This window comes from Mytilus galloprovincialis, chromosome 4 (genome assembly GCF_965363235.1).
Source record: "Mytilus galloprovincialis chromosome 4, xbMytGall1.hap1.1, whole genome shotgun sequence".
Taxonomy (NCBI): Eukaryota; Metazoa; Mollusca; class Bivalvia; order Mytilida; family Mytilidae; genus Mytilus; species Mytilus galloprovincialis.
This window is the reverse complement of record NC_134841.1, coordinates 87,517,533-87,532,927: the sequence shown is the minus strand read 5'-3', so window position 1 is coordinate 87,532,927 and position 15,395 is coordinate 87,517,533. Positions and strand designations below refer to the sequence as shown.

Sequence of the window (15,395 nt, the reverse complement as noted above, 5' to 3'; positions counted from 1 at the left end):
GCAGATAGATCTTGACCTGATAAACAATTTTACCCCATGTCAGATTTGCTCTAAATGCTGTAGTGTCAGAGTTATAAGCCAAAATATACATTTTACCCATATGTTCTATTTTTAGCCATGGCGGCCATCTTGATTAGCTGGCTGGGTCAGTGGACACATTTTTTGAACTAGATACCTCAATGATGATTGTGGCCAAGTTTGGTTAAATTTGGCCCAGTAGTTTCAGAGGAGACAATTTTTGTAAAAGTTAACAGACGACGACGACAACGACGACGGACGACGGACGACGGACGCCAAGTGATGAGAATAGCTCACTTGGCCCTTTGGGCCAGGTGAGCTAAAAATCGGAAGCACTTATGAACCACAAAAACAAATGACAACAACAGGCTTCATACGTTTAATTTTTAAAAGCACCTGTTATTTACTGTATCTCTTTGTAAAACGACCAGTGGCATACTTAACTTGCATACCAGGACGAAATAAATATTGAAATGAATACGTAGATATGCTTATGATTATGCTCTTTGCTTTGTACTAGAAAACTTATCGACGCCAAGTTTCAAGTCTTTGTTTTGACCCGGCAGGTGATCGAACACGTGCCTGATTTTTCAAGTCTAGATTTGAAGTTTAAGGTAGCGGGTGTTATAATTGTGGTATAACAACAGACTGCTCTTTTGGAGTTAGTTTTAACAAACATGCACGTATTGACAGGTTATGAGGGAGATTGCAAATTTTTACTCTCAGAGGTAACTATTATACGAGGACAAATTTCAACAATTTGCTATCATATTTGCTTTATTTTTACAGTTTCTCATATGAACGTAATTTATCTAATAAGATATCCAGAAAACATATTGTAGTTGCTTTGAGATTCGCTGTAGATGTATTTTTGCGGTCCATCTTGCTTGATGTATACCGTGTCACCTTTCTTTAGCTCTAATACCATATTTAGAGTTGCCATGTTAGTATCAGAATAACCAGTGAAAACAGCTACTATCCGACTGCTATTTTTACATAGAAAAACACGAAGAGTTTTATCGTACTGTGACATGACAGAGCACGAAAAATGATAGACCCCTTGTTTCGGAGCAGTGTATATGCCAGTCCTTGGATTGTAATCATTGTCTATGTTCGTCCAAACTTTGTTAAACTTGATTATTTCGCCAGATCCTAAAGTTTTTGATGCAGTTAAAGATGCTGCAAAGGCTGAAAAGTTTTCGTCTGGTTGATTCATACCTAACAGAAAAGATTTTTAAATTCAAACAATTGTTATTTTTGAAAAAATTGAGTTGAAATAGAAGTAGTAATTTCAAGCTCAAGTTGAAAAGGCTGTAATAAAAATTGTAAATAAGGTAATCAAAGCGGATTACCATAAAAAAAGGGTTAGTATGTCACATAACTTCGGTATTTCAGTATCACATTACATAAAGCTTTAAATTGATGTGAACAAACGGAACAAAAGGTACAATTATACAGGGACACAACACAAAATAAAATGGTATTCATCTTCAGTTCAAAAATTAACAGGACGGTGTTCACAGAATATGTGAAATTTTATATCATTCAATGTCTATAATAGTAGTAGAGAACGTATCATACTGAACTCGGTTCTGTGATGTAAACATAATTTTACCGTGGTGATTCTATGAAATTATAATTAGAAAAAATAATGTTAACGAATGTTGGGTACTTCTCCAATGTGTAAACACGACTTACTTAATACAGATCATATATTAATTACCTTCTTCGGTTCCTCTTTGTATCTTCAACGTCATACTACGAAGGTCTTCTAAAAGGGACTTTTCTGTTTAAAAAAAAACAGCTAAATATTTAAACGAATGACCAAAAACAACATTTTTTTCCATTCATGCACTGTATTCCTTAATATGGAATAAGGCATCCACGGAGAGATAAGATGTACAAACATTGCAGAATATACATTTTGAAGTATAAGCAACAAGAATGTGTCCCCAGTACACGAATGGCCCACTCGCACTATCATTTTCTATGTTCAGTGGACCGTGAAATTGGGGATAAACCCTCTAATTTGGCATTAAAATTAAAAAGATCATATACATAGCCAGCCGAAGGACGCCTCCGAGTGCGGGAATTTCTCGCTACATTGAAGACCTGTTGGTGACCCTCTGCTGTTGTTTTTTATTTGGTCGGGTTGTTGTCTCTTTGACACATTCCCCATTTCCATTCTCAATTTTATACTAAGTTTGAAGTCGATTGGAGTATATTTTTTATAACATATTTGATTTAAGCAGGTAAAAATGGCCTTTATATCTTAAAGTAAAAATTTCTCACCGTCAGATATAAACTGTTGGATATGCCCTTAGACTTAGTTCGTAAACCTAGAAAATGGCAATACAACCAGTTGAAAGCTGTGTTTTTGCTTTTTTAAGTTCTAATAAAATTCTACAACTAGTATGAATAATGATTTTCTCTGCACAACATATTTTGTCTGAAATAACACAAATATTTATCAAAATAGAAAAGCATTTTCATGCAAGTTTAATGAACCCCGTGCATTCTAGCTTGTATTTCCTAATGTAAATGATTTTTTTAAAACAATTTATGAAATTATAACCAAGTTTTCAATCATTTGAATTATGTTTTCTTTTGTTTAAATTTAAAGTCATATGAAACCTTACATTAAAACAAAGTAATGAATATGTTTTTTGAAACCAAATGGATAGTTTTCATTATTAAACTTATGTACATACACTTTTTTACTGAAGAAAATTCTTGAATTTGACCACAATCAGAGGAAGTTTACTTTTTTTAAATTACTTGCTTCCAGGAAGCAATTCGCCGACATATTTTCCGTATGCAAGTGACCTAAGCGTAACCCTTCTCGTAAAAATTCGGTGATCAACATACGCATGTATCCGTCCTTAAGATAAACTATTATTTGATTGTATATGTTATAAATGTGCTAAATATCCATGCTTCTTTGTTGATTGTTTACTATAAGGTGACAATCGGTAAACAACGGCTTTAAAACACAACAATTGATTAGCTGCCATATTCTCACATCATAATAGACGGAGAGAAAAAAAATGGACGATTAAGCGATATGTTTGCGTAGAGGAGTAAGTTTATAATATATACATGCATTGGTTCAAGAATTGGATAAACATTATTTTTCACCAGACATTCGTTTTATATGACTTCAACATGAACATCATTTCAACGTGTGCTAACTTCTATGAATTTCAATAAAAAAGAAAACATACCAAGTTTTGGAGTGCACGATCCAGAAAATATCTTATTAACATAAACACTCATTACTAGTGCAACTTTCAAAACACAAACAGCATTCATGATGTACGACGTGTACTTGTCAACAACTGGTATAACACTTTCAGATATGAGAATTCTAAAATAAATAAACACAAAATTGATAATTACAGCATTGCATGTTTATACAAGATTTGATATTGAAATTCGATGATGTATATTTATTACTATTTTTTTTTACTTTCCTGGAATTTTGAAAGAAACACTTTAATTTGTTAGTTTTTTCGTATCAACTTATTATTTAGTAGTAATAAACTAAAAATAGATATAGAGTGTTGTCTCATTGGCATTTATCAAACCACATCTCGGACTTCTTATTTTTCTAATACTATTACTTTTTTTGTATTGATGATCTATAAAGTTTCCTTTATCTCTAAAGAATTTTATTTTTTGAACATAGAAAATATAAAGAGAAATGAACATAAACCTTTTCAAACTGTGCCTTGTCCAAGCATTGACTGACACATTGAGTCGGAAATTCAATATGCTTTTTCACAAAGTAACCAAGTCAGCCCTACATGGACTCGAAACCAACGCGTTTCTGTTCTTACTCCTAATTTCCCCAAGTGTTTTGCGACAAACATCAAGCCTTTGACATTCATTGGAAGTAAGAAAAAAAAACCCTGATCAACACGCCTCTCTGTGTGTACTGTCTCCATAGGATAAGTGGATCAGTCACGGAACTATATAATCTTGTTTTTCTAAGAACTAGTGATTGGAATGCAACAGAAAATACTAGGATTTCATATCATACATGTTCAATACTAGCAGTATTGTCTGGTACAATACATTAAAGAAAGTATATCAGTAAATAATGAACGTTAAGACAAATTCAAACGCTATCAATCAAACGGAACAAGTAAAAAACAATTGCCATATTCCCGGCTTGGAACAGACATTTTCCGAAGAAAATGATGGGTCAAACCTAGTTTTATAACTAGCTAAACCTCCAACTTTTATATAAGGTGAAAGCAGGGAATTTTATATGTAATGGGGCCTGTTTTTAGTCAAAATATCCCCAGCAGTACAACATTACCATTCTCTAAGTTTTTATACTGAAAAATAAAATTACAATTTTCACAACTTTAAGGCAACTTAAAAAGTTTATATAAAAGTAAATAAAAAAAACTCAGTTTGGGTACCCAAGTTGTTACAAACTTTTACTCAGCTGGTTCCTCATAAGAAAATGCCTCTACAATGTTAGGAACAGTTTGTTTTCCAAACGATTGATGTGTTTGAGCTTTCGATCTTATCATTCATAAAGGGACTTTCTTATTTGAATTTTCCTTGGAGTTTTTTTATTTTACTTTTTAGTTTGACAAAACATATTCAACTTTAATTATCTTTATGCCAACGAAAGATTTTGGTCACTTTTTAAACTAAGTGTCTATTTCAGTTGATTCAATTAGTTTATGTGAAATATTTTAACTGATTTACTAATTAAGAACGCTCCGATTCCAGCTAAAATATGAAAAATCTATCAAATATGCCAAAAAATTTCACTTTTCAGATGGTTTTTGTCCAAAACGAAGGTGGCCGCATCCGTGTTCATCCTCAACCTTTATATATGTTATGTACTATCATCAAATACAACTTACATTTCAATATTAAAAATGAACACAAATGCGACCACTTAAATTTGAGACGGAAACCGTCTAAAATTTGGAATTCGTGTTGTTTCTTAATTATTATTTATAACTGTTGATGAAAATGTCCTTTGGTTTTGTGAGTCTTTGTTTACTCCTTGGTTTTGATTGTTATTGTCTTAACTAAAATTGTGAAGATTTCAGTAATTTAGCATGACTTAATGATGATAGTACCCGATGTATGTGCATTGTATTGGTAAAAACAGCCCATATTCATGTATCAGAAGCATTCTTCTTTCCAATAAATAACTAAAAGTTTACATTTTAACAATTTTGTAAAACTGCTATATTTTGGGGCCAATAAGGGGTCTTAATTTGTCTCTCCTTAATCAATTTACGAAATAAACACATATGTTAACTACTGTAACTACTGTCGCAGTAATTCTGCAATATACATTTTTTCTCGAGTAGTTTAGTGTATTACTGTATGCTTTCTCTGTAAAGCTGCACTGATCATCTACGATGACTTCTACCAATATTACTCACAAAGAACACAGAATGTTCTCACCTGCTACCTAATCCATTTAGATATGATATGCTAATGTAAAAGTCCTACACTTTTTTTTTGTGTAGTAAAGAATGGACAGTTAACAAACATGTGTATCACTGATAAACCAAGGAACATACACATGCATCTAGTCAATTTAATAAAATGTCATCTTATTCTTAAAAATTTCATTGGTAGTTCACAGCCACAGATATCTTTTAAATGTTCTGGAGAGAGAGAGTTCTACAAAAGATAAAATAAAATAAGGTTTAATAATCAGTATCTAAGTATGATCATGCATTTTTTGCTACATTTCCTTTATTTGAGATGTATTTTCTTGGCTTGAATAGCAGCCTTGTTGTACTGTTACACTGCTGTCCAATCTTAAGGGGAGGGTTGGTACCTTCAAACTTATTTGAGCCCCCCACATTATGTATGTGCCTATCCAAAGTCAGGATCCTATAATTCAGTGGTTGTCACTCATTTCTGTGTAACATATTTGTTTGTTATTCATTATTTTCTACACAAATTACGCCGTTAGTTTCATCCTTTGAATTGTTTTTCACTTGTCATTTTATATTTGACTATCTAGGATTGGATTTAATGATATTTGAAGGCCAAATGGTGACTTATAGTTGCCAATTTCTGTGTCATTTGATCAAATGTGGAGAGTTGTATCATTGACAATCATACCACATCTTGTTATTTCTTTATATTGATGATATCATAGAGTGTGTAAAGCACACGCCTGGTTGACTTTTTCTCATTGATTTTTTTCAGGGTTTAACCAAATATAAGTTATCCTGATAATTTGTCTGCCTAGCAGTTGATACTTCCATATAGACATGAATCCTTTACACTGAATGCGTTCAATGTCACCTTCCATTTAAAAATAAATTGTAAAAGTCCTCAGAACTAAATAGCTACAAGCACGTTATAGAACACCAAGAGTCACATGGTAGTATGTTTGTTTTCCCAATACGAATATTAGTGGATTGGATCTCTAGCTAATTCAGACTTTAAAAATTATATTTGCAACACATGTACATCCATGTAGACGAAACGCGCGTCTGGCGTATTAAATTATAATCCTGATATCTTTGATAACTTTTAACACTGGGTCGATGCCACTGCTGGTGGACGTTTCTTTCTCGAGAGTATCACCAGCCCAGTAGTCAGTACTTCGGTGTTGACATGAACATCAATTATATTGCATTTTTATAAATTTCCTGTTTACAAAACTTTGAATTTTTCGAAAAACTAAGGATTTTTTTTTATTCCAGGAATAGATTACCTTACCCGTATTTGGCACAACATTTTGGAATTTTGGGTCCTCAATGCTCTTCAACATTGTGCTTGTTTAGTTTTATAACTATTTTGATCTGAGCGTCACTGATGAGTCTTATGTAGACGAAACGCGCGTCTGGCGTATTAAATTATAATCCTGGTACTTTTCCAAAATGTTGACTAGAATTCCTTTATTTTTGTTAATTTTTTTTCATCTTGTATTGCTGATCTTTTTTTTTTTTTGTTTACAACTTTTTCCCAATCTTCCTTGCAGTGGCTGGTATTTTCCCCATTTCTAAGCCTCATCCTTATATCCTTGATATGTCAAGAAAATATACTATTATTGTCTAGTCTATATATTTTATCAAATATGTGTTAGTAATTGTCTATATGAATAATGTGTATTGCAACACTTATATCTTTATAATTTATTGAATTAAATATCATTATAATTATTGTTAGTTAAATAGTTTTATTATCACAAAGAACTTTAAACAGTCTACACTTGTGTAATCAATGTAATCAAGATATGATATCCATATACAACATAAATGAAAAGTTATCTATCACATTCACCTTACAAGAGGTATTTAAATCTCCTGAGATACAAATTAGGAATTATAATAACTTCAATAATGGCTTTCTCTAAATCAGTTATAAGAAGCCAGATGCCAATCAACTGTAATTTATGTGAAACTGAGAAGAATATCAAATGGAAATGCTTGACCTGTGGAGTTCTAATGTGCAGTACATGCAAAGATAAAATACATCTAAGAATTGGCAAAGATCATAAGGTAGTAGACATCAAGAATGTGGGGCAGCTTGGTGAAGAATTGGACTTTAAAAACATTATGTGTAAAGAACATTCAGAACAATATTTCTGCCTTTTTTGTACAAATTGTGAAAACTCGTTTGCCCCACTTGCATTGCTAAGGTTCACAAGAAACATGATCTAACTGAAATAAGAGATGCATATAACTTGAAAATAGACAAACTAAAGAAAGGGCAAAGTAAATTGCAAAAAGAAAAAGATGAAATTACTGCTACCAAAGATCAACTGAACCAGTTTCAAAATGCTGAGAATTCAAACCATGCCAAAGTAAGTGCAGACCTTCTAAACCATGGGAAAGTTTTAAAAGAAGCACTTGAGAAACATATTACAAAACAAAGAAATGATTTAGACCAAAACCACAATACTTTTCCCAAAGCAAATGAAGAAAGTTTAAATGTCATTTCCAAAAGTGAGAATCAAGTAGAGGAAAATTACAGGGATGTTCAGGATTTCCTTAATACCACTGACATCACTAAATTTTTCCAAGAAGTCAACAGAATTGAGAGATCAACAGAAGTATCTGTTCCTAAGACTTGAATGTCAAACAGAACAACACTTCAGTTTATTCCTGGGGAGATAACTCAGTCAAACATTGGAGTATAGACTTGCCATAAGCTGAAGTAAAAGTTTCTATAATTGTTGATAATCAATATCAGACTAATCTTTCTATAGTTGGTGATTTAAATAAGTGTCATTCACTATGGATATCATGTTTTCAAGATACAGTGTTACACAAAGTAACATTACTATGAACTAATCTGAAGACAATATAAACCTTCAACATTAAGGTCAATTGTACAGCAATAACTGCATCAGAGGATCTACTTCTGGCAGTAAGGGGTAAATCCAGACTACAAATGATAAGCAGCAGTATCACTGGTAAAGTTACAGACACTGTGTATGACATTCATCCTTTACGTCCTTTAGCCATTCATATCACCAGTGTTGGTCAGATTATCATAGGAGGTGGTAATAAAGAAGGAAGACGAGCAATGTTTGTAATAAATAAGAATGGAACCCATGAAGCTGTGTATGACCATGACAACCATATTCCATCTATATTTAAGTTACCCCTGAATATAACTACTACCAGTAATGGTAACATACATGACATGTGGCAGACGATGATTGAGATGAAGACAGTGGTAAAGTGGTTGTGTTAGGACAGGGTGGTGATGTAATAAACATTTGTAAAGGGGATACAGAGATCAACAAGGACAGACCATTCACACTAACAGGCATAGTGACAATATCAAGAGACAATGTCATTGTAGTTGATCAAGAAACTGATACTCTCCACATCATGAACAACTCTGGACAGCTGATTAAATACATAGACAACAGACAATGGAATAGAACTTCCTTATTCCCTTGCTTTCACTTCAATAGGACAGCTCTACATAGGTTGTACTAAAAATGAAAGCACTACAACCAAGGAAGCCAAGCTATATAAAATGACCATATCAGGGTGTTGAAGTAATCCATAAACAAAATTGAATAACAAAAATTAAAAGAGACAAGCTTCTAATTTACAGATTTCATTTATCTCTTAAAATACTTTACAATATTATTTATCAAACAGGTAATCGATCAATATTGAATGACTTCAAAAGACACATCTATTTGTTCACAATACTTTTCTTTATTTTTGCAGTGATTACTTACAAGCAGTGAAGAGTTATGTTAAGATAGAACGAAGACATTCTTGTGACAACCTTTTTCTTATGTATCAATTTAAAAAATATTAATTTCGGAACTGTTAGTCAGTCAGGCTTGTACCCTTTTGATTTTAAATGCTATTTTTTTTTGGTGTATATTCATTAGCTCTAAGCATTGTTCTCATTTTTTAGCTAACATTTAAGGAGATTTGAATTTTATCATCTTTTTTAATTAACTATTTTTGCTTATTGCCCAATATTTGATTCTTAGTTTAGTGTGGCATCAATTTCACTGAACTAGTAAACATTATTGTTTAGGGATCATTGGAAGCCGTCATCCAGGTGCAGAATTTTCTTGCATAAAATTATACTGAATAGAAAAATTTTGTATGAAAAAAATAAGTGACTTACTGTATTATGTATACCGATGAGAATTGTAATTGTCAAACGTTGTTTTACTAATAGAATGAAATTCAAAACAGTGTGGCTGTGGCCATTGATTGACACATTAAATTCATCTATTGACTGGGACAATTTAGGTGAACGTTTGTATGTAACGACCACTGCTCACTATGTACTTTTTAAAAACACTTAAACTATGGGGTCACCAAAGGTCCTCAACACCTTAATAAAGTAATTCGAAAAATTAATCAGGAATAACACGATGTTTTGATTTACATCAATTGTATAAATCAAAACATAAAGGTTATTCCTGATTAATTTTTCGAATTATTTTATAACTAAAGGCGTTAAGAAACCTTTGGTGACCCCACAGTTTAAATGTCTATCGTAGGTACGTCGTGAACAGTGGTCGTTACAGACAAATGTTCACGTAAATTGTCCCAGTCAATGGATGAATTTAATGTGTCAATCAATGGCCACAGCCACACTGTTTTGAATTTCATTCTATGTTAGTTTATGATATAACTTTTTTACAAATGCAATCTTAATAGAAAATAGAAATGAGGTATGTGTTAAAGGGACAAAAACCCAAACTGTTTGTTTGAAACAAAAAGCAGAAAACATCTATTCTTTTATTCCTATAGACAAGGTTATTATTTTAAAAGTAAACTTCATTTATGTCTTCAAATCAACTCAATTTCCTCATTGAATTGTTCCCTGCTTGAATCTGCAGGTAAGGACAAGATTTATATGATGGCATCATATTACTTAGCCTAAAATGCAGTGCAATTATAAATAAAATTTGTAAAGGTTCCATGGAGACCTGTATCTTGCCTACTTTTGCTGTTGTCTATCTTTTCAATGTGAAAGGGGAATGCACAAAGATAAATGGATTTATTTTACAAAATTGTGGAAAATTTATTAAAACATGATACTAGATACTATCTTTTGTAAGAAGCCTCTGTCAAAATTTGTAAAAAAAAAAGAAAAAGAAAAAGTAAGTCCATGTATAAGTAAAAAAATACGGTACACAAAATGTTTGTTTTACAAAATTTATTTCTGGCTACTATATCTTTATGATCATAAACAAGATTCTGTCCAAGTTTGGTAGAAATTCAGGATAGTTTAAGAAAATTATTAATTGAACAAAAGCTTTAACCACAGAGTGAATATTTGTGGATGCCGCCGATGGAATATAGGATCACTGTCTTGCTTTTGCAACAAAAGTCGCAGGCTTGACAAAAAATCTACAAATTGCATTTATCAACATTAAAATTTCCTGCTACCCTGAATTTTTCACAAATCACAGAATGTTTTGATAAAATGGCTTTGATGAAATAGCAGAAACAGTTAAATGAAATGAAATAAGTTTTTGATACTTTGACATAAATTAATAGCATGGATCTTGTCACTTAACTATAATTCTGTTTTATTTCACAATATAGCAATGAAATGTATTAGTTTACCAGTTATATTTCACAATATAGCAATGAAATGTATTAGTTTACCAGTTATATATATATATATTATGCAGGAATAGAAGTTACCTGATATCTGTTTTATACTTAAGAAAAAATAATAGTTGCTTGATGTTTTATAACTACATGTACTCTTCCATAAAAAATTATTGATATCAAGTTTTTGATTTAGTTCTTGTTTTACATGTATTAAGTGTCTACTAGAAATTGTTCTAACATGCCTTTTGGTATCTTTGAAACCAACCTAACCACAAAATCAAAAATCCATCAAGGACCATAACTAGAGGTTCTAAAGGGCCTGTGTTGTTCCTCGCCTTGCTATGTGTGTATCTTCAACAATGATCACTCTCCAACACTGTTAACAAATGTGGTCGGACTTTTACTCATTGATGAAGGTTGTATGACCAATAGTTGTAAATATCTGTGTTATTTGGTCTCTTGTGGAGAGTTGTGTCATTGGCAATCATACCTATATTCCTATTTAAAAAAAAAAAAAGAAAGAATGTGTCCATAGTACACTGTTGATCGTATTGCAATAACATTTTCTATGTTCAGTGGACGGTAAAATTGGGGGTCATACACAAAGAGTATATCACGTGTACTTAAAATTTCAAGATGAAACAGACGGACGAATAAACAGACTGTCTGTGGGTTTTTTTCTGCGGAATTTATGCTTATGAACAAAAAAGATTAAGTTGGATTTGAACCTACCATAATCGACTATTTTATGAAAATTTGTCTATAATTTAAAAGTCTACAAATATTTCGAAGCTCCATACTATAATTCAAGTTAAACACGTATATAAAATGCAAACAATCTTAAATTATTCACTTTAAATTAAAGAAAAATATTCACTAGAAACAATTGTAAATAATTCAAATAGACCAATTTGTCCCCTCCTCATTTCTCTGACACTGTTAATTTTTTGTACATACATGTAGAACATTCAAATGATTTTTAACACTTTAATTTATTTTCGACATGGTTTTACCATTTGCGCCACTTCTAAATGTAACCCCTAGATGCTTCTGGGATCGCACAATTGGTATGTTTTACTTTTCATAGTAAAATTAAGATCTTGTGTCTCATTATTTGAGAAAATCATTATTTTTTTTCTTTTGGATTTAAAGACCTAAGCCACTTTCTTGCTCATTCAAACAGCTGTCTCATATCACGACTAACAACAAGTGCAAAAGTTCTTCGTCATGACCCGAGAAACTAAATAAAGTGTCATTTGCAAATGCAAATAGTCTGCATAGAGAAGTTAATACTTCAGCAATATCATTAATATATATGATAAACAATAAAGGACCGAGAACTGATCCTTTGGATACACCAGCTGAAACAATGCAAAAATTGACTGGTGTTCATTACATAAATATGTTTGTTATTGAACAGATGAGAATATACTAGTATTTGAAAACAACTCGTTCAGTAACTTTACCACGCAGCTAATTAGAGATATATTAGTTCTGTAGTCGGATGGCAAAGATAAATCCCCCTTTTTATTGGAAATAGCTATTACAATTGCAATTTACCAGCTGGTTGGATATACTAATTGACTATAGGACTTTTTGAATATAATTTGAAGAGGTATTGCAACTTTATCTGGACAGATCTTGGGCATCATTTAGCTAATCACATCTGGAGCCGAGACTTTATTTGGATCAAAAATATAAGTCAAGATAGATATAGGAAGATGTGGTGTGAGTGCCAATGAGACAACTCTCCATCCAAATAACAATTTAAAAAAGGATAAACCATTAAAGGTCAATGTACGGCCTTCAACACGGAGCCATGGCTCACACCGAACAACAAGCTATAAAGGGCCCTAAATTTACTAGTGTAAAACCATTCAAACGGGAAAACTAACGGTCTAATCTATATAAAATAAAATAAAAAAACGAAAAACGAGAAACACGTATAAATTAAATAAACAAACGACAACTACTGTACATCAGATTCCTGAATTAGGACAGGTGCAAACATTTGCAGCGGGATTAAACGTTTTAATGGATCCAAACCTTCTCCCTTTTTCTGAAACAATAGCATAACATCACAACATAGAAAAACACGATAAAATATCAATTGGCAAGCTTAACTCAATCAAAAAACGTAAATTAATACACTATAAACGAATAAATTTGATCTGCGATATCGGAATGCAAATACACAGTTAATAAAATATTAGGGACAAACATTCAAGGATATCTTTAATTTCTTGAAAAGTGAGTGACAAGTAATTCACAACTTTTATTGTTTGATTTACTTTGTGGTAAGTTGATAATCTAATCTGGAGATTGAATTAAAATCCTTGCTTATTAACTAACCATTTTTGTCTTCTTCATATGCAATTTTGTCTTTCTTTTCGGTAATTATAATATTTTGGAGTAGGGGATGTTATTGTATCCATCGTTTGACTTGATTATTATTCGATACATTTTGTAGAATAATCTTGACTAAATTACTTTCGAATCTTTCTTTAGCAACTTTTTTCATATTATTGACCATATTTTTCTTTCGCTTGTACTTCAAAATATCACATTGTCTATAAGATTCAAAAGCCTTTTTTCGTAAACGATTTCTTTTGCTCATTTCTCTTCTAAGCTCGCTAATGAACCATGGTTTTTCGGTTGTTTTTTTTTTCGTATGTTTACTTGCTTAGTAGGTATATGCACCTACTCGCAATGCTCAAAGAAGTTACAATAAATATTTCACATAGTTCATTAACATCCTTATCATTGGGAAGAAGTGCATATACCAATCCATTTCATTCATTATTTTCCCAAAATTATGATCTTTTAAATTATCCATCTAATCATGTACACACTTCTCTTTTGAAAGTGCGTGACATTGCTGAAGGACACTTGAAAGAAATATTACTGCTGCATTTTCATCACTACAAAATAACTTTCAAAGGGAATATTGAAAACATCTAAATGAAAAATAATATGACATACAGTCACTTATTAATATAGGATCTAAGAGTGTAGTACTTTTATCAGTAACTCTTGTTGTCTTATCAATTACATCAATTTTCTTAGATTGAGTAAATCTGCAGTGTCAATAAGTTGTTTTTATTATTGACATTAAACAGGTCAGAATTAAGATCACCAGTGACCACTATATTTCGTTAATTTAAAAAGCAGGTTTGAACTTTCTATTGCATGATTTAATCGTGCATAGAAGTTGGTGACCGCATTCGGTGGACGATATGAATGACAGAGAAGTGTAAAGGTTTACCTTTGGGTCGTATTTCAACCTAAAGGGTTTTATCAAAAGGATTTTCTAATTCATTCTTACGGACAATATACTGGAATCTAAATGTGTTTCTAATACAGCTAAGACATCAAATTCGTCAGTGAAATCATTTAAGAATTCTAATTTGTTTTTAATACATATTGATATGGATTTTAGATTTGACTACATCTGACACCAGAAGGTGTACTCGATATGTTATTGTCATCTGGACCAGGGTTCTCTTTCCAATATTACCAAACATCAGAAAGTACAAACATTAGAAATATAATGTCAATCTTGGGATTTATTGACAGTAGACAAGCTAGTGAAAGAACATAGAAGGAGCAATGTAAGTTATTTTTTAATTATTTCTAAATATGTGTAATAGTGATAATTAATATATTGTCCTACTTTTCCTCTTGCTACATGTACAATGAAATAAGCCATTGTCTGCCCTGTAATCCGCAATGCTGACTCTATATTGGATGAGGGGTACAGAATTAAGAATAACGACAGCAAAATGCACTTTTTTAGGGGGGGGGGAGGTAACTTGCACACACATCATCAGAAAAAATAGAGGAATAATAATAAAACAAGAAAATTAAGAAATAAAATTGTTGGAAAAAAATGGATATCATAAGAATACCTGGAGTCATACGGGATAATAAAGGTGGGATTTTTCTTACCTTTTTTACTTTTGTAAATCATTGTGAACCGTGATCTGGTATTACAATGATTCTCCACATACATGTATCTGGTATTACAATCATCCTCCACATACATGTATCTGGTATTACAATCATTCTCCACATACATGTATCTGGTATTACAATCATTCTCCACATACATGTATCTGGTATTACAATCATTCTCCACATACATGTATCTGGTATCACAATGATCCTCCGCATACATGTATCTGGTATCACAATGATCCTCCGCATACATGTATCTGGTATCACAATGATCCTCCACATACATGTATCTGGTATTACAATGATCCTCAACATACATTTATCTGGTATTAAAAGGATCCTCCGCATACATGTATCTGGTAT

General features: G+C 32.0%; 1 long non-coding RNA gene across 1 annotated transcript; it reads right to left on the bottom strand.

Moving 5' to 3' along the window:
* Positions 1-1,096: 1,096 nt before the first annotated feature.
* LOC143070818 (uncharacterized) lies at positions 1,097-3,381 on the bottom strand. Its single transcript, XR_012976719.1, has 3 exons — positions 3,243-3,381; positions 1,742-1,804; positions 1,097-1,236 (listed from the first exon to the last, which is right to left on the bottom strand). It is a non-coding gene; the product is annotated as an uncharacterized LOC143070818 (long non-coding RNA).
* Positions 3,382-15,395: the final 12,014 nt, after the last annotated feature.